This window comes from Chlamydotis macqueenii, chromosome 6 (genome assembly GCF_036417535.1).
Source record: "Chlamydotis macqueenii isolate bChlMac1 chromosome 6, bChlMac1.mat, whole genome shotgun sequence".
NCBI classification, from domain to species: Eukaryota; Metazoa; Chordata; class Aves; order Otidiformes; family Otididae; genus Chlamydotis; species Chlamydotis macqueenii.
Genome location: NC_141561.1, coordinates 28,078,879 through 28,105,966, shown reverse-complemented (window position 1 = coordinate 28,105,966; position 27,088 = coordinate 28,078,879). Strand labels below are relative to the sequence as shown.

At 40.0% G+C, this 27,088-nt stretch overlaps 1 protein-coding gene across 6 annotated transcripts in view; it reads right to left on the bottom strand.

Moving 5' to 3' along the window:
- Window positions 1-27,088, bottom strand: part of PARD3B (par-3 family cell polarity regulator beta) — a 422,878-nt gene that overhangs the window by 98,296 nt on the left and 297,494 nt on the right. The gene's annotated exons all lie outside the window — the stretch shown is intronic.

Below are 27,088 nucleotides of genomic sequence, written 5' to 3'. Positions count from 1 at the left end.
TCCTTTTCGCCAATTTAAAATTCTCAGTTCCACAAGTGAATGATAAATGTGTCTTCCCAGGCAAATTACATGTCCTTGCATGCATGACAACTATGTAAAGAATAGTAATGATTTCTTCATTAAATATACCATATTGCAAACTAATTACTCTGACTCAAAACTGCAAACTCTTCTGTAAAACTCTGCAGCATTGGCTCAGTGATATTTCTTTTACCCTTTTTATTTTTCATGTCAGCCCCAAATTGCTTCAAGTGGAATAGCTGAACTAGTGTGCATACACTTAAACTGTAAATCATTGACTTTAAGTTTCTCCTCTGACCAAAGCAGAAATCTTGCAAATACTTTGTCAGGCTCATAAGTTAATAATCCTCTTTTTTTTTTTTTTTTTGTGAATTTAATCAATAATTCTGAGCTTACAGTCAAATGAAGTTCTTGGAGACTCTGTAGCAAGTCCTCCAGATAATAAGAACTTGGTTAGAAAGGGAATGACGGGCATGAGAGACACACACACAGCATTTGGTGCTAATGAGAAGAAAGGCAAATACTACAGGTAACAACATGAGATGCTTTATCATGGCTCTCCATTGGACTGTGCTGGGGAGTAGAAAGAGTCGTATCTCAGTGCATGGTTTTCTCTTCCTCCTTCTTACGTGTGGCAATAGATGGTCTCTTACATTCTTTGAGGGATCCTTTGATCAAAATATACATATACCTCATCTACAAACAATCTTCAGTTTTTTTTTTTTCATGGTCCCCACTCATTTCAGCATTTCCAAAAAGACAGCAGATAATTTCTATGCTTTTGCTTTTCCTAAGTAGAAAGCAGCACACTGACTCCACTGCTACCTTCTGAGTTCTAGCAGTCCCAAGAGACTATGGAGCCACAAACCCTGCCAGAGGTGGTGGTGGCAGCGAAGGCAGCAGTCAGGAAACACAAAAGAGAGACAGAGGTTGGAGATACAGAGCGAGAAGATACAAAGTGAAAAGGGCTCACAGATACAAGACAACCCAGGTGAAAAAGAAAAGCTAGATGAAACTCTGCATATATCGCACTCTGCATAGACATCAGGCAGCCAAACAGTAAATCGCCTCGGGATGAGCACCGGCAGGCTGCACCTGAAACCCCCCTGCATTCTAACATTTGCACAGGCTGGAAAGGTCTCACGGCAGTTTTCTCAAGAGAGGCTGTATTAGCACTTGCGTCTTGGGCATAATCCAACTCTGGTACTTCGTTTATATTCAGTCTGCCTGCTTTTCTCCCACAGTTTCAATTATGGGTTTGTGGAGCCTCATATTCGACTGCAGTACATATTGATTTTGAAAACATTATTCTTGGGCATTTTGTATTGCTGCAGGGAGTTGAAGTTGGATATGTTGCTTACTCGAGAGAAATCTAAAAAAAACCCAACACACCCAAAAAACAACAAAAAAATCTTTAACACAGGTCCCTTTCAAGTCTAGGTATTATTTCTTGCTTACTGGGGAAATGCATTTTAAATAAAATGAAGTGACAGTTCTGATTTTAATAACTGCCAACATGACCAATCTTAGCAAAAAACAGTGCCATTTGCTGGCAGAGCTGCTCTTGCCATAAAATTAGCAAGTTCCAGTGTAATTATAGTGAGTTGGTCTTGATGAAAACAACTTTTCTTTTATTTTCCCCCTATTTTTGGCTTCTGATGGGATTTGTGCAGGCTTACAATTTTTACCTGTTGCACTAAGCATACAGCATATAGCTCAAGGCTAGGGAAACGTTCAGATTTTTGGCCTCTTTTGCACATTGCTACACCATAAAAATCCATTGGCTTTTATTATTATTGTAATATGTTCTTCAGCTCAACAAAAATCTTGCACAAACATTAAAAAATAAAAGCAGAAAAAATTTAACACTTAAGGAAAGCAATATAGAGTAGACAACATTAAACCACAAAACCTCCAGCATCATCTCTGTTTGAATTATATACCCTGTCCTAAAATTTATGGTCTGCTCACTGATGTGTTCTAATTGCCATGAGCTTCTAGTGATAAAATTAACTTCTACCCATTGTAATTTTGCATGGGTTTGTGCACTACAGGCTTAACAGTTCTCTACTGCTTATAGGAACAACAAGAAGAAAAAAGTAAGAGTACTGCTGCACAACTGGGTTTGATCCTGTTCTCACTGGTATCACTGTGAGGCCCTCCACTGACTTCAACAGGAGGACAAAATCTGTTGTCAAAATTATACTATGGAATTTATCAAATCCATATTAAGAGTCTATGAAAACTGAACGGCTTTAGTTTTCGAAGTTTCCAATCCTCCAGGTAAGCAATAATTAGACTGTGGTAAAATTTGCTTTCTATATTAAAACTATTCCCAGAAGAATAAAAACATTAATTAAAAACATGTACGGCACACATTTTTAAAAGGTCTGTTTTGCTACAACATGCACAGCAAAATTATCTTTGACTTACTATCTGACAGAATCAGTACCCTGAAAACCTTGCGTAGCAAACAGAGAAAGGTAGCTAGAACACCTGACAACAAACGGATCACCTGCATCCTCTCATTCTAAATCTGTCTATAATCAGATTAGGTCAAATGAAGCCACTTGTAATCACAACAACAGTAAGGAAATAAATCCTTATCTTCTAGCTTGTTTGAGTGACTACACCCCAGTTCTCCGATTATCCACTGTAAATACCTAGGAAATACTGTTAAAGAAGTTAAAGCCCTAATAATCTCAGCATACTTTTCAGTTGAGAAAATGAATATTCCAACTACTCTGAGCATAGACCTCCTGTAAACAAAAGCATAAAGGGATCTTCTTTACGTGATCAGACCTCAGACTGACTCATTCTTATGGGAAAATCCCATATGCAACAGCTGAAAACATGATGTGCAAGAGTCAGGGACTATCCTATTTCTCTAAATTTCAAAGGAAAATACAGGAGCCCTGCAAATAACTAACATTTTTCCCCTCAGAAGCATGAATTAAGTCTTTAAACGCCAAATGTGTCTTCTTTTTGCAGTATTTATTACCTTCTATTGGCTGTAGCACTAAAGTGTATGTATGCTTCTTTTCAAGGTTTCCAAGGGATAAAAATTAAAACAAGCCTTCTATATGCCTGCTCTGTTACACTTGGGATAAATGTCCTATGTGCAAGACCTAAAGCTATGGTCATGGCAACACTTTGCTCCCGTGCGGAGCTCTGAGCTTCCAGATCTCAAATGTGTTGATATTTGCTTCAAGGATTAAAAGGCTGGCAAGTCTATGAAGTCCCACACTCCTAAGCAGGAGAAACATCTGGTGGGTGGAACCCTAAGCAGTTTGCTGACTAAATTTAGTAATTTGGATTTCTTAGTTAATTCAGTAGGTATCACTGCAGCTAACTGGGTACATAATCGAATTGCAAACATCTGCGGGGAAATAATTCAAGAGGGCATATGACATGCTCAAGCAAGATACAAAGTCTAACGCTGTCATAAAATCTTGAGGTCTCCAGAAATGATCTGTAACAAAACAGAGTGATTTGTAAAGTACATATAACAAAAGCTCTAGCTCCTAGTCATTTCACAGCAAATGGCAAAAAATGCCAAGATTATTAAAGCAGCTCCCTTATGAAAGACTAGAAATAACCCTTAAAATTAAATTTAAATGTGAGTAAGAATGAATGAGTGAGCAAGAAAGATAAAGATACTAATAAGGTATGATTTTCAGGTCCACACAGGGACTATAAAAACCTTATTAACTGCCAGTACTGCCGTGTGTTTTAAGTTATTTTATCACTCAGCTTTACAGCAGAAGAAATACTCTAGAAGCAGTGCTGTGCTTTGATTAATCACTTTCATACATACACTTTTACAGAGTATTAAACATTGCCGTAAAGATCCTTAGTGAGTTAGACTTGCTGGTGATTACAGGCCAGGCTCATTTTACATTTATGTTTATAGCAGCATTAATGAAATACATCTTTTACATTTTTAGTGGCTTTCTAAATACCTAAAAGGTTTGTTATTAAATGTTTACTTATTGGACAGAAGTATGCCATTGAGTATTACACCAGTGGGACTAAGAGCTTTGCAACAGCTGAAAAAACTACAGAAAGAAGAGCACGTATTTTGGTAAAACATGTTTTGACATTTTGAGAACAAAGCACACACAGCAGGGGCTGGGCAACACTGTTCAAATCTTTACCCATATCCAAGGAGATGAAAATAGCTCCATGGCACAAGTTAAACTTCTGATACAGGAGCGGCTCTGTGTGGGGGCCTGCAAGCCAGGATGGGTGAGCATCTCTTTCCTTGCCCCACTGCCAGCTCCCTGCTCCCAGTGAGTGGATCCCACTCCCTCTGTGGAGGATTTATCCCCAGTGACATCAAGATGCCCCAGTGTACGAGACCTAGTGCAGCAAGAACTCCTCATGACAAAGCCTTGCCTGGGAACAGGTTTTGACCCAACCTCCCTGCTTTGGCAGGGTGAGAGAAAAGCCCTGATGAGATGATGAACACAGGGGAGGGCCCTTTCAGCCCCCTCTTGCTCCCTGTCCCTGGGTAAGCAGTGCCTCCAACTCTGGGTAAAGGGAGGAGAAGGGGAAAAATGGGAACACCACGGCCGGGCTGGGCAGTGCCGTGTACAATACCAATACTGTTCGGTAAGTTGGAAAGAGATTTGGAAAAGTAAAGAAAAAAATCCACTTTTAAGTAGATTTGGTGAGGTTTACTTGCAGGAAGGAGTTTTGCAGCTAGCCTGGTGCCTTCCTGCTCTCCCACCTGCTGGGGCTTGCTCCAGGGCTGCACCAAGCGAGAGGCAGGTGGCAAGAGCAGCAGCGTTCCGTAGTGAATAACAGGGCAGCCCAGGCAATCAAAAGCAGCTCCTGTGAACAGGGAAAAATGACCTAACCTCTGATTTATTGTATCAATGGAGGCACATTAAAATTTGTTAAAATGTTCTGTGACACAATTTGTTTGTATTTCACAAATGTAGCTAAATTTCATGAATGTGAGTATCTGCACATTTAGCCATCTTCAAATTATTTTGGGAGATAATTCACATTATTCTAATGCTGCAATCAGAGTTAAACTGGTTATGGTCAGCCGGGAAAGAGAAGGTTATGTAAAAAATGCAAATATAAAAAAATCCACATTATTACACCAATATATGATATTCCTGTTACGTCAACATTAACTGAACAAGTGCCTTTTTTGGTTGGTTTTTTTTTTTTATTTACTGTATCAGGCTGCTGGAGCTAGACTAAAATAACTGAGCTTCCAGATCCAGTCTAATGAGAGTAAAACTTATCTTTTTAACAACTCTGATTAAACACAACCTCCCCCGACCCGTTTATTTCTTTGATGCCCAAATTAGCATATTTTCTGCAGCATGCTGAATTAATTAGTACAGTGACAAAGAATTAGTCCAGATAAGATCAAAGCTGAAACCATATTTATCTGGAATTTGAAATTAAGAGCAGAGAGTATTAACCCTCAGCACTTCAAGGAGCTTTCCACATGGCATACTTAGTAAGCCTTCCAGGAGTTCATTCAAAATAAATCAACAGTGCAATTTTTTTCCCCACTGAAGTTTTGCTAAAAGGAAAATAAATTCACCATGAAGCCTGCTACAATGGGGAACTGCCTTTAATGCATACCCTGTACATGCTACTCATTATGTAACTTGTAGGCATCAGTAGAACAAAGCAAATAAAGCTGAGAAAAGACAGTTAATCACATTTGTATTAATGCTTGGATCATCACATTGTTCACAGACCTAAGGACTAATGAAAGAATTCCCAGCACCAAATCTGAGAAGCTGCTTGCTGTAACACCTCACAGGTAAGTCTATAATCTTCAATGGAGAGGGTCATACGTAGAAACAAAACGCCAAACAGAAGCCCTCAATTACACAGTGAGGTTCACTCTGTGAGTATCAACCACGTGGACAGCAATAACAGAAAATCTTCATCGCTGGTATCATTGTCTCAGACATCATCTGTGTTTCAGTATCAGATAAAAGACCGGAGGCTGTTTGTCATGTAAAATGCAAGGGGTTGCTCTTCCGCCTAGAAATCGCAGAACAAAGGCAATCTAAATAATCACCCCAAAATCTTTTCACTCATCATCTTCCCTACACCTTCAAGCTCTGTATCTTTTTTTTTTTTTAAATGTGGAACTTGCTCTTAATTTAGATAGAAGTAAGTTACTGTAAATAATTCTGGTAATTAGGTATTAGGAAATCCTTACCAGTGGGGCAGTTCTGTCTGTTTGTACCGTATATCAAATCTTACTTTGGCAGCATATGAAACGACCAAAGACAAAAACCAAGGAACATGATAGTACCTTAAGACCTGGGCCACCTGACTTAGAAACTGTTGCTGCAAAACCACAAAGTGCATCTACTGAACTAATGGAATAGAATAACTCTCATCAGCTACTATGTAAATATAGATAACAGAAGGCAGTTATGAAGTATCATCCTTCACACTTCAAGGAAATTATATTTAGAAAACACACTGAGGTAGTCTGAGTGTCGGAGGTAGCGTTTATGAAGAGGGGTCACCACTATTACTATCTGATTAGGAAAACAGTGATGTTGAATGGCAGCTACGCATCTATTTCCATGACACAATGCTTCAATCATCTGATGACCATGTTGCTGGTCTTTTTGGTCACCAGCACAAGAACTCTGCAGCCCACATCACATACATCAAGAAAGAAAAAACTGCAGTAACAGAGCACAGCTATGATTTACAGCTTGATCAGAAGAAGGAAAAAATTGATTTATAGTCTGTCCAATGCAACAAGCCCTACCTGCTAGTCCATGAGACTGTAGAATTACCCTCCACCCAAGTAAGGAATTATTCCCATATATTCTTGTTTTTCCCCGCTTTCATACAGTATCAGTCATTTCCCCCTCTTGATTCCACCATATAGGCAAGTAATTTCTTCGGAAGTGAATACTACTTCTCTCACAGACAGTGCACAGAAAAATAGCTATGCCTACTCTGTATGGATTCTGCAAATGCCAACTGCCAACACCACGGGAACATGATAATCACACCTATGTCTTGGGCATGTTAACTCCATACTCAAAGCAAAGGAAAAGGACCAGAGTACTATGCCCTTGACTCTGCTTTCTTAATTCCCATTTCATAGTCACCCATTTTCTTATCTCTCCACCAAAAGAAAAGAAAGAGCAAAGCGGGTAGTTAGGCTAGCTACTAGTTTTTCCAGGAATTTGTTATTCTCTATCATGCAGGAAAAAGATAAATGCAGTTTCCGACTGAATCTGCTCCCTTAGGGTTGGGCCAGTAATACAAAGCAGGAGACAGACTCTCCCTGTGCAGTTTGCAGGTGTTGCCAGCTGCCCCTCCAGAACTACTTGCTAACTTTGTGGTTCTCTCACATGTGGGTTTGGGAATTCTGTAGTCAAATGAGAGCCAGCATGCCTCAGTGTCCCGCCAGCTCCTCCAGCCCTCTGCAGGTAACTCAGAACCACTTGAAGGCGGGACAGGGAAAAGACCAACTGAAGGGAGCTAAAATATTAGCTCTCTGGGTGCCAAACTTGACAAGAACAGGCTGCTGAGTTTTTTCTTTGCTGTTTCATGCTTTCTTCTCATATGTTTTGTGTCTCTTTCTCCTACTACTAGCCACACGACCCCAGAATTCACTAAAGTATCAACTACATATATATGTATAGTATATGTATGTATTACGTATGTTTATAAGGGGAAGGATTTTTCATTTTTCTCATATCATAACTCTCATGGTATTTGATGCTGCTCTTAGCATTTCAGCTACTGAGGCACTACATGAGAATCTCCACTTGCACTACAAGACTTTTTTCTCAGTCCTCTTGGCTATGGAAAAACAATGTGCAACTGTGACAGTATTCGAACTCTAGATACAAAACTTATGAAGCAAATTAAATATACGACATTTGCAAAACAAAACTGAAAGTCTGCTACATTTGCATTTGGAGCCATGACATTCAAGGTGTCAGACTAGCTAACCATCTCACCACTGCAGTACTCACCTTCTCAACCAAACCACGTGTCTTCCTCCCCTTACATGCCACAGCAGGGATTTGTTGAGGTTTATCTGACTTTCATGAAGTGAAACCACTTATTGCAGCTTCCAACAAGATCTCCAGGAAAAACAAGACCCTTGAAAAACAGCAGGAATACACAGTCCCCTATGTTTCAACTGAGACAACACCCAGCCTTCATGAAAGCTCCATTCTCTATGGGAATGTAGTGACTCTAACGATCAACTAATGTTGAGCATATATAATAATATCCATTCTACAAATGAAGAAACTGAGGCAAGAAGGGTAAAAATTACTTGCCCAATTTAAAAGGTCCTATTCTCTTTCTCTACTAATAATCTCAGAGCTATGATTAATCACTGCATATCTACCTCCTTCATTTTCCAACCAGTCTGCTACAATGCTTTTCCCCCTTGACTATTTCCCCCCCATCTCCTTTAAGTTCTCTCCTCATTCATTTCCTTCTTCTTTCCTAACACTCACTCTCCCCCTCCTTGCTCCACACTCCTTTCATATGCTTTACTGCCACACTGCTATAGAAATACCTCTTCCTAGAGATTTCTGCTGGAGACTGCATGAAAGGAATGTGTCTTGGGAGGCAGCACACTTGCCTGTGAGACACTGTGCAGCAATATGCAGTAGAGACACGCAGAGATCTCTGCAGTAGCTGAGCTGCCAAGAATGGTCTCCACTCCTTCTCAGTGGGATGCATTAGCCTGTATTTGAGCTCTGCACTGCTCAGAGTTCTTGAGAAACTCTGAACTACGAGACAGTACAGTAAAGAGACTCTTTCGAAGCAGGATTTGTAAAATGAAGAGAGATGGTTCTCGAATAGGAAAGGGAGGTCGTAAAGGCAAAGAGAAAACCTAAGATTACTTGGTTTTAAGTTCCACAATGAACTTCTAAGGTTAAAGCATCACAAATTCCCCCTTTGCACCTCTACTATAGCTGACACTTTAACTAAGCAGTAACATTCAAAACAATGCCAAAATGAGAGTGGAGTTATATATACCGTATTTTGAAAGATGTGTTTCGGCACAATAAATAATAGATGGTTTTGCATTTTTAAGCTGTCAAAATCAGTCCTTCTGATAAATAATACCTTCCTTCCCTGGCCTCGGCTATTGTACATTACTAATTAGACACAGTAGTTTGTGGTTAACATCCTTCCCTACAGATTTATTATTAGCTTGTATATTCTTTTCAGTAGAATTGTGCTAATGGTAAGGTCTGCTGAAGGCCAATTGCATGAAGCCACTGGGAGGAGAAATCTGTTTGCCTGTCAAAACAGTGGCTATCAATTAGAACCGTAAATGTGATTCCTTTAAGTGTCCTGGATGGTAGCAGAGATTTCCAGTGATGGATTAGGGGGCTGAGTCACTTTCATATTGCACTAAACAAAGCTTTCAGACAAACAGCTGTCCACTTGAAACAAATTCACCACTATTTTTGAGCAAGTCCGGAAGAACCATTCTGACCTGCCAAGATTCCCTCTGCTATTTTCCCAGAAATCCCAGCTTTAGAGCATTTTATGTGGTGTACTGACAAAACTAATACTAGACTATTCAGTGGTTTTCTTAGGAAAACTTGGTTTAGGATAGCTATAGCAACAGGAGAAAAAACAATGAAGTTCTGAAAGACACGATGCACCAAAAAAGAATCAGTGAAACTATGTAATTCCACTGTGATTCGAGATGCATCCTTGGCACAGAGATAGTAATTTCCCCTTTGATACAAGCACCCAGCTCTCATTAGCATCAGTAAAGAGCTGCATGGACATATTGATGGGAATATATAACCCCATATTTTGCAGGAAATTAACACCACTCACTTGAGGACTGAAGGAGGCACTGTCTGTCACTCTCAGGAAGTCTTTCTGCCAGTTAATTAAGCGAAAATCTCTGCCACAGATCTCAAGAAGAATCTCTTCCCTGTTCTCCTTGGTACAGCAAAACTGACACGAAGCAAAATGACAGGAATGGGAGCAGGGAAGTGGTGATCTTGCGGGAAGATGAACTTCAGCCTGCCTTTGCCAAGATTTTTGCCACTAGGTTTTTGTGGATTTTGAAAACAGTTATTAGAAATAAAATTGATTAGTTATAGTTGAGTTTAAGCTTTAAGAATGATTTAAGAAAGTATTTTCAACTCTCATATATTGTGGCTTTTGGTTACTGGTTATTTTCAGCAGAGGTAATCCTAGATGGCATGTATGAAAACAAGTCAGCAGGACTGCTAACCCTCCAGGACTCCACTGCTAATTTCATGCCAAGACAGTGACTAATCCATACAGGAAAAAGCAAAGGACTTCACTATACTCACAAAATGTGGCTCTGGCAGCTGAAGGACAAGGGTTCAGGATGGGGAAGGTTTCATCCAGTTGCTACACAACAGACTCTCTCATCAGGCTGGGAAACTAGATTGAATGTATTAACAACCCTTCCTCAGCGTCACTTTATAAATAAAGAATAAATATCTAAACTAAGGATTGAAATTTTTAGTCAATTACCTGAAATACACAGCTCTGTCATGGCTGCTTTCAATAGTATTACTCAGGAACTATGTGCCAGAAGCTTTATTGATAAGGTTTCAGTGAAGACCTGGCAATCACTTCTGTTTCTTGAGTCTTAAAAGCAGTAATTCTGGAGCGATCAGATAGAGAAATACATCTTACTGGATAATGTCCAAGAAAATTACTAGGATAGTGCTTAAAATCATGAAGTACTCTTATTTTGCTGGCTACTACAACCGCGTAGCTTGAAGTTGCAGAAACAACATAAACAGCCCACATTCTCCAAACTTTTTCCTCCTTGCATATTTCTTGCCTTTCACGTCCCTGCCACGGATGTTTGTGCACGATTTTTAGAAGAATTATTTGTTATTGGTGTTTATATTGCCAGTCTGTTAATTTGTGTGTGACAACGTGGGCAAAAAAAAAAATCTGCTTTCTTGTTCAGATACAGTGATGTATCGTTGACCACACAAAGGCTTTGACTTTGTTTCTCAATACCCCCACAGCTCCATGTCCTAAGGTTATATTCACTCATTCAGCTATTTGCAATACCAAACCACTGGCACTAATTTTACCTAGTGACCAAAATAAGCACAGATACCTTATAAATTCTGCATGTTATCTACTCGGCATTAAAAAGTTAGTCTGAAAAAGAACTTAATTACAAGGGTGATAAAACAAATGTTAAATTCAAAGCCCATAGCAGCATAGAAGGCTGAAGAACACAGATGAAGTCTGTCACTCATTTCATTGAAACTGTTGCCACAGGGGATGCCAGGAAAAAACAGTATCACTGCATGAATAAAAACTAAACTGTGTTGATAAAAAACCTACTCTAGGGTGTGTAGTCAGTCAATGAACTTAACTCTTTTTTGATTCCAAACAGTGCCTGATTCAACCACAATTTATCCTGAATGTATTAGTTATTAGCTGTTGTTCATCAAATAATTTGTAGGGAAAATCTCTGGCTTACAGATTACCCATGAATTGAACACAATCAGTATTCACTACAAAAAACATTCTGTTTATTCATCATTAATTCCCACTGATCACATGTATTGTTTCTGCTTCTTAACTTGATAGCTCATTGTTTAAAAACTACCTTCACAAGCAGAGGGGAGGAGAAGCCACTCTGCATTTCTTGAACAAACATGTTTTGGCCACAGGCCCAAAAATGTACTGCACAAAAAACGCCCACAACTGTATGAAAACGAATTTCACCACACGAGTGCTCACAGTTGATGAATTACATTTAGCTGAAAGTATTTAATCTGTAAAACAAACTACAGACTTGACTGTGAAACAACTTAAGCATCTGCATTTCCATTTCTTTGGCTGTATAATTGGTCTTCTATGATGGGAAAGAGTGAAGAGTTATCAACTATATAGCACCCATTATTTGATCTCTCCATACCACTACTTCTTTCAATTTATTAGATACAACATTTAAAACAGATTTCTTTTTTGTCATGACAACTGAGTTGTCTTTGTACTCTTATACTATTGTTGTGCATCTAGATAACTCTACCAAAGATGTGCAGAATTTTAGATGAAGCTGCGTTATTGATTTGTAGTGCCACAATGCTGCTATGTTGTCACGGTCTCATAAGTAAAAAGCTCAGTTGCCTGGTCTCAATTTTGTTTTTCTTCTCATATGGAGAAATGAAACCATTTACCCCTTTCCCTCCAGTCACACAATTTCCTGCCATCTTCTGCCTCATTTGTACATAGCTGTACCACTGTCTCTTTTCCAGCTGCTGCTGAACAGACAAGTATCACTACAAATATAGTCCAGTGATCCTTGGAATAAAGAAGCAACAGGATACAGGAATGTAAAGCAGAAATCATGGTCAAACCCAAGGTCCTGAATTTCAATAACTGGAGAGCTGTACACCTGGAAAAATCATTCCCCCAAGGCCACTCACAACAGCTAGAATTAACAACTACATCTTTCATGCTGCTAGACCTACTTCCTCTAGCAATTAGCTGGCACATTCTCTAAATAAGCAGAGTAGTAAAAGCCGGTTAATGCCCTAGTGCTGCTATTGGAAATCTTTAACAAAAATCACTAGTATTTAACAGATTGGTTGAAATTTGGTTCTAAATAGGGGACTTTCATGTTATGCAGAGGACAGTGAGAATTTTGTCTTATATAATGTGGCTAGTACTGTTTGAAACTGAAATAAAACAGGAAAGGTAAAGAAATGGAGATACCTAAAGGTTCTCATCTTGCTCAAGAAATATCCAGAAGGTGGAATGGAAAGTCTGAGAAGGAAAATGTCTGAACAAAGGAAAAAAGTAAACAATATATTTAACTGCACTAAGGGACAAAATATTTGCTTTTTGTTGATTTGAATACAAAAGAACTCAGATGTGGTATTTAGGCTTAAGCAAAAAAAAAAAGACAAAGAAAATACACATGTGGGATGAACAAACATCAAATATCTGTGTGACTTCTGTTGCAGAGGAAGATCACCCCGGAAGAGAAAACACTAGTATTGAGATAGATACCCAATATCACTAATGTCTGTGCATCAAATACCTTGTCCTGCAACTTAATTTTATTTCTGTTAACTACACCACATTCCAATTCGTCTTATCAGCACAACTAGTCAAAAACAAATATACACTGAGGCCTGAACAACACCTCACCTGGGAAATCCCTTCTTCTCTTTCCGGTAGTTACTCTCCTGACTTTGAGCATGGCCTAGGAGATGGAGCATAGGCATTCTCTGGGTCCTTGTGGTTGCAATCACAGCATATACTAAGGAATATTCATTTCCCTGAGGCAGGGCCAAAGGAGAAAGGTCTATTTCATTCTAGCCCATCTTTTTAATTCCCCCAGTAGATGCAGTGCTTACCATTTTACAGAACAGCTGCTCAGAACAAATGCAAACATGGTGTTTGTCCTGTGGTATTTAAGTTATCACAACAGAGAAAGTCCATGTCTCCTTTTCAACAAAAGAAGATATTTTTCAGATGCATTATTTTCCCAAATATCAAACACAGAGAGAAAATTGGTTGAAAAGAATGTCAATGCAACTTTATCAAGACATGGAAAAGTCCTTCTAAAAGGAAAACCATTAAGATAAATCATGAAAGGCCTCTCTTATCATCATTAAATAGTAACTTAAGCACAGGATTAAACTTAGCCAGATCACTTATGCTATTAATGACCTAATTTTTTGAATCAATCTTTATCATATCCCTTGATGTTCCAGAAATAAAGCAAGCTCTTAGATCTCTTCTCTTCTGAATCATAATAATTTCTGAGAAACTGGTGTGTTCCTCCTTTTCTGAACCTCATACCTAACTCCAAATCAGGACTCAAAAATAACTCAGCAACCCATATGCACAAGATGAAGAACAGCAAGTCCTACTTGAATTCCTTTTATTACTGGCCTTCACTGTTAGCCTCTGGGCCCTTTGATAACCAGCAAGAAGCTCCATTCTTTGAGCTCTACTTTCAGATCCAAATCATAATCTATTATTAAAATTGTCTCACCTAAACCTTTGCCATGTCTAAGCCACATCACTGCTTGTCCTTGCAGAGCATCCATAGAAGTCAGCTGGCATAGAGTTAATTTGCTCACCCCTATTCTGACATGTGCCCCTCAGGCACTGCGAGAGGCTGGGAGCACCCCTGTCCACTAGAATGCTTTTCACTCGATACTTGTTCATCGTGCTAAGACCAGCTGCGATCCTCCACTTTGAGACTAACTGGAACATCTCCTCACTAGAGGACCAACATCTGTGGAACATACTGAACTTGGAGAGCTGTCAGGTCCAGAGTTCAGTGATGTTCTGAGAATAATATTTTCTTCAAATTTTTTATTAGTATTCTTGTGTGTGTGGTAGAAGACAGAGAGGAGGGAGAAGAGGGAGCTGATGCAGGTTGATATTACAGTCAGAAAGCATATGATAATGAATATGAAGACATTCAAAGCTTTCTAAAATTTTACATAACAAGGTAAGTGCTTTAAAACAGTACTAATTTTAAAAGTGTAAGCTGTCCCCTTATTTCCTGGAAAGTCATCCAACACCAAGACAGAAAAGAAGGATTAACTTAGTGGGATACCTCAGTGTTAAGTAAGAACTTAGTCTAGCTTCTCTCATGAATTCACCATCATGTAAACCGTGTGATCTCTCCACTCTACCAACAGGGCAAAAGTTTAATCCAAGTGAATGTATAAATTTCTATGACTCTCTAAAGCTCATTAAAGCCTGCAAAACTAGAAAAACTGATGCTCTCCACAGGCTTTTGCCACAGGTGTGAAACATACCCCTCTCCTCAACCCCTTTAATTTTGCTTATATAGGGTGATTTCCAAAGGCACAAAGTTTGGCCTCCCCCAAGCTGCAGAAGCTGCCAGTTCTCTCCCGCTGCCCCATATGCTTCTTAAGCTTTTGCAAGAATGAATTTTCTCCTGCAAGACCTTAGAAAAGCAATTACTAAGAAAACAATGGCACTTCTGAACTGGAATGGACAGGACCCTATAGCAACAGATTCTTCAGTACTAGGGAAGAATCCTCATCAGCAAAGCCACATGACAGACAAGAACTGATGGTGGAAACTGCTTTAGCTGCCTGGATCCTCACAGCTCTGACTTCCTCCTGTTTCTGCATGTCACCCTCTCCCAGAAAAAAAAAAAAACAAACAAAAAAAACCCCCTCAACCCTGCTGCTGTGCACAACAAGGTTCAGCAAGTCTCCTGGTCACCTGAGGAATGTGACAGCCTGTAGGGTTAGGAAAGAGACAAAGCCTAGAGCTCCAGCTGGAGTGTGACAGCGAAGGAGCTGCCAAGGAAGCAGTCAGCTGCAAACAGCATCTTTCCCTGAGAACTTGTTCTTCTAGGCAAAGGCTGGAGCTCGTGGGCTAAAGCTAAGGTTCAGGTAAGAAACTATATTAGCTTCCATAAGATTAACAAATTTTCAGCTGTGCTGCTTGCATACTGATAAAAGGTTATTTCTTCCTGTCTCTTTATCAACACAAATAAGTCAGTATTGAAACAAATGGAACTAAAATCAGAATAAACAAGACTATTTTGATCTGACATTAATTGTAGAGTAGAGCTTATTTTGTAAAATGAGCAAATTGTGCGTGCCAAAGTTGAAGAAAAGTGAACATAATAAATACAGTCAAAACTTTTTGTTCTCACCTATTTTTACTTCAAGAAATCCTTAGAACTTCTCATCTGAACTCTGAAAAAAAACCCAAACCCCACACGTGCAAGACCGTATCTTGTACATTAACGCATTGAGAAAGGATGTTGCAAGACTGCTGCTCAATTTTATTTTTGGCATCCCTCTCCTGGGCAGAATGTGTTCACAGTGGAAACGCCATCACTCTACTTTTAGTCAATGCCAAAAATGTACCTGTACAAACCTAGAAGTCCATTATACTCTGTTTTGTAACGAAGCAGGGCCGACAGGCTTGACTATATTCCATAAATCAAGGCTAACTAAATTTTTTTTCCTGTTATTAACTCATTGGTGGTGTAGATTTTTCAAGAGCTGCAGAGAATCAGCTGCAGTTGGATAAAAGGGATCAGTACTAGCCATTGCTGCGGATCTCTGTCCCAGTGCTGTCCTAGGAACATATTCCTTCCAGCTGCCTTAGATATCACTATGCTATGCCACTGTCACATTTGCAAAAAATCCCATCCAGATCTTTCCCATCCCTGTAACGCCAGTATCTCCACATTTACATCTCAGCTCTGCACCCAGTAATACTTGTGAGTTCCTCTTACTAATATCAAAGCTTGTGTTAAGTACTTGACCTTCCCTTCAAAGAATTCAAATGACCACCTGCCTGGTGGTTTAATCAAGTCATTCTGCACAGCTCCAGCCAATACATGGCCCAGCATTCCAAAAATCAGGGCTGGCACAGCAGCACTTGCATGAGCAAGCACATGAGAGCAGGGCTGCAGCCAAGCACACAGTATGGCTACAGGCAGTGACCAGCACTACCGGCTCCAAGCAACAGCAGTGCGTATACAGGCACCCTGAACCAAGCAGCGCACATGCAGCAAATTTATCCTTTCTCAACTCTCTTCTGAATTAAAAACAAACCAACTGGCCCAAAGCAGGGTCTGGGGAGACTACAACCAGAAAGTTATCACTTACAAGTGTCAGAAACAAACTAAACGGCTATCTTTTAAAACACAATTATTATCTCTCAGGTAGTTAGCCCTGCCTAGTATTAGGTACATAGAGAAGGATGGTAAAGACTAGTTTAGAAATTGTAATTAATGAGTTACTCACTTCTACCTGTCTAATTAAGAGTCAGTCAGTGACTCCTGACATTATAATCTCCCCTAACTCTTGCAGATATGGAACACAACAAGGCAACAGAGGCAGGAGAAATGGGAAGTGAGCCATGGTGTTCTCCATAGCTGGGAGCCGCCTGCTGGCTGGAGGTGCTGCAGGAAGCATCTCCGGACCTTCTCCAGCCCACCACCATGACAGGACAGCCAGCCACCTGAGAACCAGAGTCCTTCATGGGGAGAAACCGACACTTTTCTCAGGTATGTATCTAAGTGTTTGCCTACTTAGCTATAAATATATTTAAATATGCACATAATCATACCCATTCATAAATATCCCACATTTTGCAACACACACTTATTTAAATATGCACATACTTAAATTAAGAATCTGTCATAGATTAGCCCCGCTTAGGACCAAGCTACGCAACCTCTTATTCACTCTCCCTACCCTCTGAGGGAATGGAGTAGAGATAACATAACAAAAAGGCTCGAGGTTTGACGTAAGGAGAGGGAGAGATCATTGAAATTAGCATTATGGACAAAACATACTCAACTTGGGGAAAACTATGTATTTATTATTAAAATCAAAGCAGGATAATGAAAAAGGAGAACCAAAAAAACTTCCCCACACCCCTACCCCTTCCCAGGCTTAACTGAATTTCAAGTTATCTTTACCTCCTTCCCCGCCCCGAATAGGGAATGGAGGTTGCGGTCAGTCCATCCCATGTCACTTTCCATTGCTCCTTCCTCCTCGGGGGAAGAACTCCTCGCATTCCTCCTCTGCTCCAGTGTGGGGTTCCTCCCATGGACTACAGTCCTTCACAAACTGCTGCAGTGTGGGGTCCTTTTCCATGGGGTGCAGTCCCTAAGGAACAGCTGCCCCAGTGGGCCCTCCACGGGACACAGCCTCCTTCAGGCATCCGCTTGCCCTGGCGTGGGGTCCTCCACGGGCTGCAGGTGGATCTCTGCTCCTCCATGGGCCTCCATGGGCTGCAGGGGGACAGCCTGCTCCACCATGGTCGTCACCACAGGCTGCAGGGGAATCTCTGCCGGGAGCCACATTACTCCTCCCCCTCTTTCTTCACTGACCTTGGCGTCTGCAGCCATTCCTCTCACAATAAATTCTTCACAATCAGCTCAGGCAGATGCCTCTCAGGTTCTCTTCACATCTCTTCTCTCCATTTCTCTCAGCCAGGCGGTGCCGAGTCAGGCCCAGTCGGCTGCCCGGCAGGAGGCCAGAGGGTGAGGCCTGCAAAGCCCACAAGGCTCATGCCTCCCCCTCTGTGCCCCAGCTTCTGCTTCTTCACATCTTCTCTTCTTCTTTTTTTTTTTCCCCTTCTTAAATACATTGTCACAGAGGTGTTATCACTGAACAGTCCATCACCAATTGGCTCGGCCTTGGTCAGTGGCAGATCTGCCCTAGGCCCGGCCGAGTCCACTGGACAAAGAGGAAACTTCTAGCAGTTTCTTGCAGAAGCTGCCACCATAGCCCCTCCCCACTAAACAAAACTAACACAGAATCCCAAGGAGACTATCTGCCTTCTTTCTCTCATCAACGCGGGCCCAACCCAATTCCTGATGAAACAAATAGGAATTTGTAAACCGTCTTCACTGAGCATTAGATAAGCCCTCTGAAGTCCCTCACGGCTCCCTCCTGTACATACGCTATCAAAATTCTCTTAACAGCTTAATATTTCCTGAGGCCACGTGTTACAATGATCAGTTCAGACAAGGGAATATCAGGACACAGAGGCCTTGTGAGAAGAGACCTCAGAGCTTCAAGCTACTGAGAGAGGAGAGACTTCCTCCTGTTTTCCTTTCAGCACGTACTTTTTCATCAGATAAATATAAATAAGTAGCACAGCAGTTGTTTAGTGAGCAGCTTAGGGACATATTGTCCCCACTGTCCTAATTTTCCTGACACAATTGGTAAATTTAGACATCTAATTAACAGTCTGTGCCATTTATCAGGTTACTCGTTGATGGGGTTTTTTAAGGCTGTCAATTAAGCTTTCCATACCTTAGACATATTCTCCATCTCCAGACTGAGTCCTAGGCCTCTCACAAAATGCTTATGAATATCTCTAGCACATGAGGCTCTGAGCAACCTGATCTAGTCAGGGATGTCCCTGCTTCTTGCAGGGGGGTTGGACTAGATGACCGTTGAAGGTCCCTTCCAACTCTAACTATTCTATGATTCTATGATTCTATCCCCATTCTGTTTACATAGGCTTTACACAGCCCCAGAGAGATGAACTAGGGTCATATCTCTGAAGCTAGTTTCAAACTAATAATTTAACACCTGCAAGTGTGGGATGGAACAGGAGAAAGAATGTAAGAACTTACACTTCATCTCTAAAGAGTTAGCTGGGATACAAAGTCATCCAGTAAGTGCCATACTATAGAACATCTGTGTATTTGTGGACATGTTGGTAATTATATTTGCAGCTCTTGCCTTGTAGGCTTTGCTGTTCTATGTTTACAAATGCGCATTTTTACCTTTGCTTCTTTATCCTCTTTTGTGCTAGTAGCTCTTACTTCTAACGTGTAAGATTTTCCATAGTGAAATATTTAACCCTAGTAGTGACACTATTTGATTTCAAGTCCCTTTTATCACAGAGAAGCAAAGGAAATTAAGAGTATTCAAATAAAGAAGCTCTTTTACAAATTAATTGCCACACATAGACACAAAAGCAGCTTGTAATGCTGTCACAGATATACAAGTTTTGTTTGCGAAGTAAAGAGTCTTTGACCAGCTCAGTGCTGCAGGCCTACACTAACCTAAGTCCTCTTTAACAAACAGTGCATTTATTACCACTTCTTCACAAAAGAATATCAATCATGTAGCATATAAAGTATACCCTCTCGCTTGCTCTCCCCACATAGGTAGGGTAAAACGGGTTTTCTAGTTTATACTTACCTAAAAAAATACAGTTAAATGTGCATATGCATCAAATTTCTATAATGGTATTCTAGTCTGAAAAAAAGTAGATGCAGCGTGAAAAAGAAAAGTCCCAAGAGAAAATTAGGTTCTCTTCACTTCTGTTTTTTGCTCCTGGAGCAACCAGATAATTGTCAGATAACAACTACTAGAAGCAGGCAAAGGAAGAAAAAGACTCTGCAGAAGTATCTATTCATAACTGCTCAGATGAGACAGAACGCATTTTTTTTTTCTGTCAGTAGTAACAATCCAACTAAAACCACAAAAGTAAGCACCCTCAGGGTCACGCCTTGACCACATGAAACCTGTTTACAGAAATGCAGATCACTAAAAATAAAAAATGTCTGCAATTAATGTCTAGCGGGCAAAGACAATTTGTAACATTATGCAGTGCCAAAGAAAAGCCTTGCTACACTGTTCTTTTTACAAGTGTTTTAAATAATCAGTTTTTAGGGTGTGGTTAGTGTTTGCTTTGACAACTTCTATCAAGAAGATGGGCTGTGCAGTCCCGTGTAAAACTAGAAGGAAAAATTCTGACAAAGTTTTTTAAGAGATGAAGCACCTTGTAGTGAAGAATCCCGTCTGACATCAATCTAACATCAAATAAGAAAGGCCCCCACTATGCCTCTCAGCAGCTCGCGCGACTTCCGTGAAGAAGTCTGACCTTACTGTCTGTAGCTCCAGGGCAGCCCAGCATTTCTGCTCTCCTGGGTCCCAGAGCCTTGGGAGGAGCCGTCCGGAGCAGCCTCTGAGCAGTCTGCTGGGGAGCTGCCCAAGGGAGCCAGGAGGAAACCCAACAACCCTCCTCCCTGGCTCTGCTCCACTGCTAGCAGCACTGCTGCTGCTCTGCGGCAGCCTGCTGGGAGAAGCCAGGGCTTCCCGGGTCCTTAACTCCGCAACAGCGGACAGCTTTGAGTACTCTGGGATCTCTGGAAAACAATTTCAATGTTAAGGTTGGGTGCTTAGGGAAACCAAATTGAGTTTTCAAAAAATTACTAATGCTTGTCATTGCCTTCCTCATCCCTCCCTGAAATATCTTTAGCTGGGTTCCAATTCTTGTATCCTGCCTGGAGATGAATTGAGTGGCTCTTGAACATAATTTAGTAATAAGAAACTGGGCAACACATGAGTTTTAAGGCTTTCTGCTTCAATTGTTTTGGTAGCTTTTTCATGCCATGGGCAGATTTCTGCAGGAAAAGCAGTAACCCAAGTTAGATGGAATTGTGTTGCATGCATGCTTGGAATACAGTCTGGCTGATACAAAGAAATTTGCAGCATTTCCTATGAAGATATTCACGTCAGAAATTATCATAGAACTCCAGAAATTCAGGTCACAGGGAGGTTATTTTTCTGAAAGGGATAAAACATTAGGATCCAAAATAAAAAAAAAAACCAAACACAAAACAAAACTTACAAATTTAAGAACAAGTTATGACCAGTGGCTACTGAAAATCCACAAAATGTCTGTGAATAGAATAATTATTACACTGGTTTCCAAGGTGAAAGCTAGCACCTTTGACTGAAGAGTAACAACTAACCTGGGTTCGCAGAAACCTTGATTGAAACCATTATGTTTCACTCACTCTCTGTGGCTGATCATGCCTAAGGAGACTTCCTTCATTATATAAAGCGTGTAGGAGATAAATGGAACAAAAATCTCTAGGATAGTTAGGTCAGACGACATACACCACAGTGACACATTTTCCTCTATGAAGCCAGAAATTTCCAGTCCTCAGATGTGACAGATGTGTCAAGTTTACTTTTCAGGGAAAAAAAAAAAAAAAGAAAAGGTGCTGTTACAGTTCTGGCTAACCTTTGTAGAAACCTTTAATTCAGAGAACAAGTCTGGAATCTTGTCTGGGAAAAGCTGATCTCCTGCTTCATGCCTTGAAGCTACCACATGCCTTAAGTACCCTGACAAGATTTTGAATTAGACAATAAGGATGAAACAGAGGAAGAGAGTCTGTTGCGGCACAGGGGAGGGAAAGGGGGGAGGGATGAGAACAGCAGATGGTAACATTCGTTATGTTTCGCTTTTACAGTCCAAATAAGTCTAAAACCCAAAGCAACTATGCTGCTGATGTAATTAAGTGCTTCACTAATGTGAAAAACCTTTCTTTGTGAGACATAGCAGAGTACAGAAGAAAGTTGCCTCTGAATGGCCACTCCAAAAAAAACACCCTAATCAAAGACATTTGCCAGCCTTATCAAATACAGATGCACAAAGTTAGGGGCTGGAGAGCATCTCTGTTAGCAACAAAAATTGGCAGCGAGTCTCGGATAGGTTCAAGTACCTTAAAACAGGATTCAACTCTTCATCATACAAAATCCTAAATAGATTTGGAGGTTCTTCAAAGTACAAACACGTAGAGTAATGTTGAACACGTGTCTGTCTTCAGTGTACTTTCAACTCAAATTCAAGTATTTAATAAACTAACCCAGACTAGTACTCTATAGTACATGAGAAATTAGTATGAAGTACTGGTCTTAGTGGTGGAGAGGGAAATGAAAAAATTTATGAGTATCCAGCTGCATTTTACCCGCAAAGAAATGCCCAGCTTCCACAGCTGACTGTTAAGATCTTGAGAACATTCATTTTGTAGAATAACAAGCATGTTCCAAGAACAAGAGGCACTGCATTTACTTCCATACTAAGAAAAACTACTCTTTTATTTGCAAAAGAAAACAATAAACTCCATTTTCTAAAACACATCATGGGCAAGACTTCATTCTGTGTTATCTGTGAAGAATTAAGTACGGCTACTCAGAGCACAAAATACAATTCAAAAGTAACGGGCTCTGTGATAAATTAAGATGTTCCTTTCATAGATTACAGCACATTCCTGTCACATTAGGGCATTTTGAGCTGCAAAGCCAACCTAGACACTGATTGGACTATTTTTTCAATAATTGAAGGGATTATATGCCAACATTTATATTACAGTTGTCTTAAATCTCATCAAGGATATTTTTCGGAATGTTAAAATGAAATCAAAACAGATTTATGATTAAGCACTTCTTTACTGAGCAAGTTAAACTTTGGAGCAATGCTACAAAGATGAACAGTATGTGCAACAGTCTTGTGTATTTGGAAAAAAGTAAATATTACAGCATGATAAATGTTAAGAAACAAATGGATTTTTAAAAATACTTTTAGTTTTTGAGTATTATTCTAAGATATTTTTAGAAACCCGGATAGTTCCTATTATCTTTTAAACATTAAAGACCCTGGAAATGCAATGACCACAAGGATTTTTTTCATGAACTCTAAAATCCCACCAACTACTTTATTTAGTAAATAAACCCCCTTTATTTACTCAAAGAGAATCAAGAATCTTTTCTGTGTAAAACAACCTGTGACTGAACATACAACCAGGAACGTATGTGTTTTAACTTGGTCACAAGTCTCTCTACTCCCACATCTTAAAGTCTCTTAATCCACTGCCAATAAAATCCTGTTGCTAAGGTTCTTGTCTGTGTCAGTCCGCTTTTGTAAAGCAACTGCAGAGGTAAACAACACAACTGGGTCTTCCTCCCTCTGCTATTTAACAAAAGTCTGCAGAAAGTTAACAAAAAAACCAAGCCAAAACAAAAACCCCAAACCACGGCACTACGAAACAAAAAACAAAATCCAACCCCGCCCCCCCCCCCCCCCCCAACAAACCAAAAACAAACCCCCAAGCCTAAACCCCATAGCACTGGACAGCCAGACTCCCATCAGTGATCAGCAACAGAAATCTTTCCCAGCCTCTTCTGAACTGCACAAGTGCATCTCCTTTGCTGCCTCAGGTAGGTTTGCCTTTTACCTTGGCAAGAGATGCGCAGCCCCCATCCGCCCTGGCCCCTGCATGGGGAAGATGTGAGTTCTAGATGAGGGCCTGGACACACGCTGTCATCCAAGCTACCCTCAAGGTCAATGAGGTAGCAACGGCAGAGACCATCCTCAAAAGGTAACGCTCAGATACCAGGCCGAAACTGCTACCACGTCATTACCACGTCACCTGGTAGCAAAACAGCCTGAAAATGCAAACACTCCTTTGAATCCCTCTACCTCCCAGCACAGTTTTATTTATATATTATCCATCTTATGTACTTACTCAGATGTTGCAATAAATAACTGGTGCTTATAAAATGGTATACTGATATTTTAAATTATGATTATTACAACATTCCCCCAAGATAGATTAGCTACATCTCAAATATGACTGAAAACCAAAACATTATCTAAAACTTACTACAGATTTGTTTGCTTTTCAGCCCACTTCCTAATATCCACTAAGAAATTCAGCTGCCTGACCTATGCTGCCCAAGTTCCCTACATGAATACTTAGGAGAGGCAAATAAACAACATAAAACAGGAAAGCTAAAGAGATTACCAATTTCTCTCTTATTTCCTGCTGATCATTGCCAGACTATGTTTCTGCCCCAAAGTGCAGGCTTCATTATTAAAGATGGACAGAATACAAGCATATTCAGCGGAGGTCGACTGTTCAGGAAATAGCTATAATTTGGTAAATAGCATAATAAACACTTGAGCATCCTTGATGCAATGGGTAATGAGCCAGTGCAGTCATTAACAATGTTAAGAATACACTGTATTTCACATTATATATCTAGACACATACTCATGTACAGATGTCTGTATAATATTTCAACTATGACGTTTGTTTCCCTCCTGACATAAATATATTCCTTTTCCCTCTGTACTCAGCTAGTCACTTGTAAAAGAAAGCAACATTTCACTTTCATTCTCTGCTCTTCCTCTTCCATTTTACTTCTACTATACCTACCATAGCTTTTGTTCATCATGGCAACCGAATGCATTACGCTCTGAAGCAGCAGAGATACTGGAACTAAATGCAATCTCACAGCAAGTCATCAGCATGTCTACAGCCCATGCAGTGGAAGGTGATTTAAATCCTCAGTTTGTTCTCCTTGCCACCATGGAGAATAATGACAAACCATAACATATCCCATTCATCTAACAGCCGAGAGGGTAATGAATTACAGAGAGAATTCAACCGCTCATTATTAAAAGATAACAACATTAAAAATGAAGGTGTTTTTTTTTCAAAAGGCAAATGATCATGTTTTCATACAATGTGAGTGAAGCAGGATACAGTCTTATTGATTCCCAGTTATATTGTAAGGGCCAGCTTGTAATGAAGCCCTCAAATTCAATTAGATTTAAAGTTAGCACTTCTCTAGCCTGGAACTCAATCTCAGTTCATACTGGTTTACTCCAAATGCTGAAAATATCACTATTATTTAACAGGAGTCTCTAAAATTTCTTGCTATTTTTTCCTCTGACAGCATTACCCATTTTTAATGAAACTGCAAATGCCCAATTTTGCTCATTCATTCTTAGTCAGGATTTAAACAAAACAAACAAAAACAAATGCAAACAAAAAAAAAAAATCCCAGGAACATCCCTGTCCCAAACCAGTCTACATTGCACAGTGCAAACTACAAAAAATGTAACTGGAACAAATCTCTACATTACATGCTGGGCTTTTACGTCTATGCAGCCTATGGTTCCAACTGAAATATCAACGGCTTCATTTCAGAACAAACCTGTTAAGTTTTAGTACTAAAAAAAAGTTCTTTATCAAACAAGCATCAAGACAGCCCTTCCATCCAAGGGATCTGGTTACCCATAGACTTTTCAGGGTAATTCAGTGACAGATGAAATATGTACATAACTGAAACTGCTCCGAATGTACTACGGGTAAATGCATGTTTCCACAGGAGACTACTCAATCACTAGATGCAGGACACAGCATCATCAAATATAAAGAGACTTTTAAATATAAAACATCTGCAACCTTTCTATCAGCTCCATCTAAATGTCTACCTGGGGTCAATTAAAAAATACCTCAAAAGTTTGATTCATAACCTTTTCACTTTTGCAAATACATTTCTGCTGTTTGCAAGTTAGGGACTGGGAGGTGGGGAGAGGTGGGAGGAAGAGGGGAAGGTCTACAAGAAAAATTAGGTTGTCAGAAAACATCAGCAGTCACAGCAAATCTTCTGTAAATGATTTTTGAAAGTCTGTTTCACTTTATGTATAGCTGAACAGTAACAAGCATTATGCCAAATTTCATTTTGAAAACAAGCTGAGAAGGGCATCTGTATGTGGACACAATTGTAACTGGTTAAGACAAAGGATGTCCTGCATCAGGACTTCTATGGGGTAGACCGTGGAGAAAGTACATTCTTGGCTGGTACAGGCAGGGGAAATCTGGAAACCTACTGCTACAGGGCTCAAAGGAGGGGAATTGAAAGTGATTATTTTAACTCTAACTGTATTTCTTTTGATCACTCATTCACATTAGATGGTAGACTCCTTTGTAGTGACTGGGAAAGGCTACACTTCTCTTGCTGTCCCCTACCCAACAGGATGGGGCACTGTCACCTCTCTGAACACGGGATCAGGGCAAGGGCGATCCAGAGAGGAGTGCAGTGCTGAGGAAGCTCTTAAATTAGTATTCTTCTCTTTAAAGAAAGAAGACACAAAGTGTCAGCTCCACTTTTAACAAAAAAGGAGGCACAAATGAGGGCAATGACATGCCTTGATTTGCACGTTTAGTATTCCCTCTCTACTCCTGGAGAGTTGCCATTATTCTTTATTACTCATTTTCATCCTATAACCTTTCAGCTGAATCTGCTGAGTGGCTTTCTTATGAATCTGTCTATTAGCCCAAGATATTTGGTTTTACTTTGAGCTGGCTTCTTACATTCCTCAGAACACTTTCAGTGCCATGCTAAATCCTACCAGATCCTCATGGGCTGCAGCAGGGACTTGACTGGGCATCAGCATCTGTTCTTCACAGCCACAAGTCAGTGCCTTATCAAAAATTTATTATTAGTACCCCATACATTTTTGGATCATGAGTTGATTTCACTTAAAGGTTCTTTTTAGCTCTGTTCCATATTCTAGTAATGTCACAGGCTAGATTTTTCGAATTAATAGCAGCAATGACTATACAAAAGAGGTTACATTTTTCAGTCACATCATACACACTTTATTATTATTTTAAACCTTGGGTTCACTAATCACTACAGTCCTTTTCCTAAGTACTATAAAGTACTATTAAAAGACTATTTCTCCATTTCAAAATCTACGTTTCTAGGATGGTAGATTTTACTATGCAAGCAGAATGTGGAGGTTATCAGTTTTTTGTTCAGTAAGCAATTCTGTGGTTTTCAGTAATGTCACAAATCTATTTTTTAAATTGTCAAGTTTTCTTGTATTTTCACAACAAGCTATTAGGGATTTTAAACAAAGTGACTCTTCAGATTAATATCCATCTTAGTCCATATTAAAGGCTCTAAAAATGAAA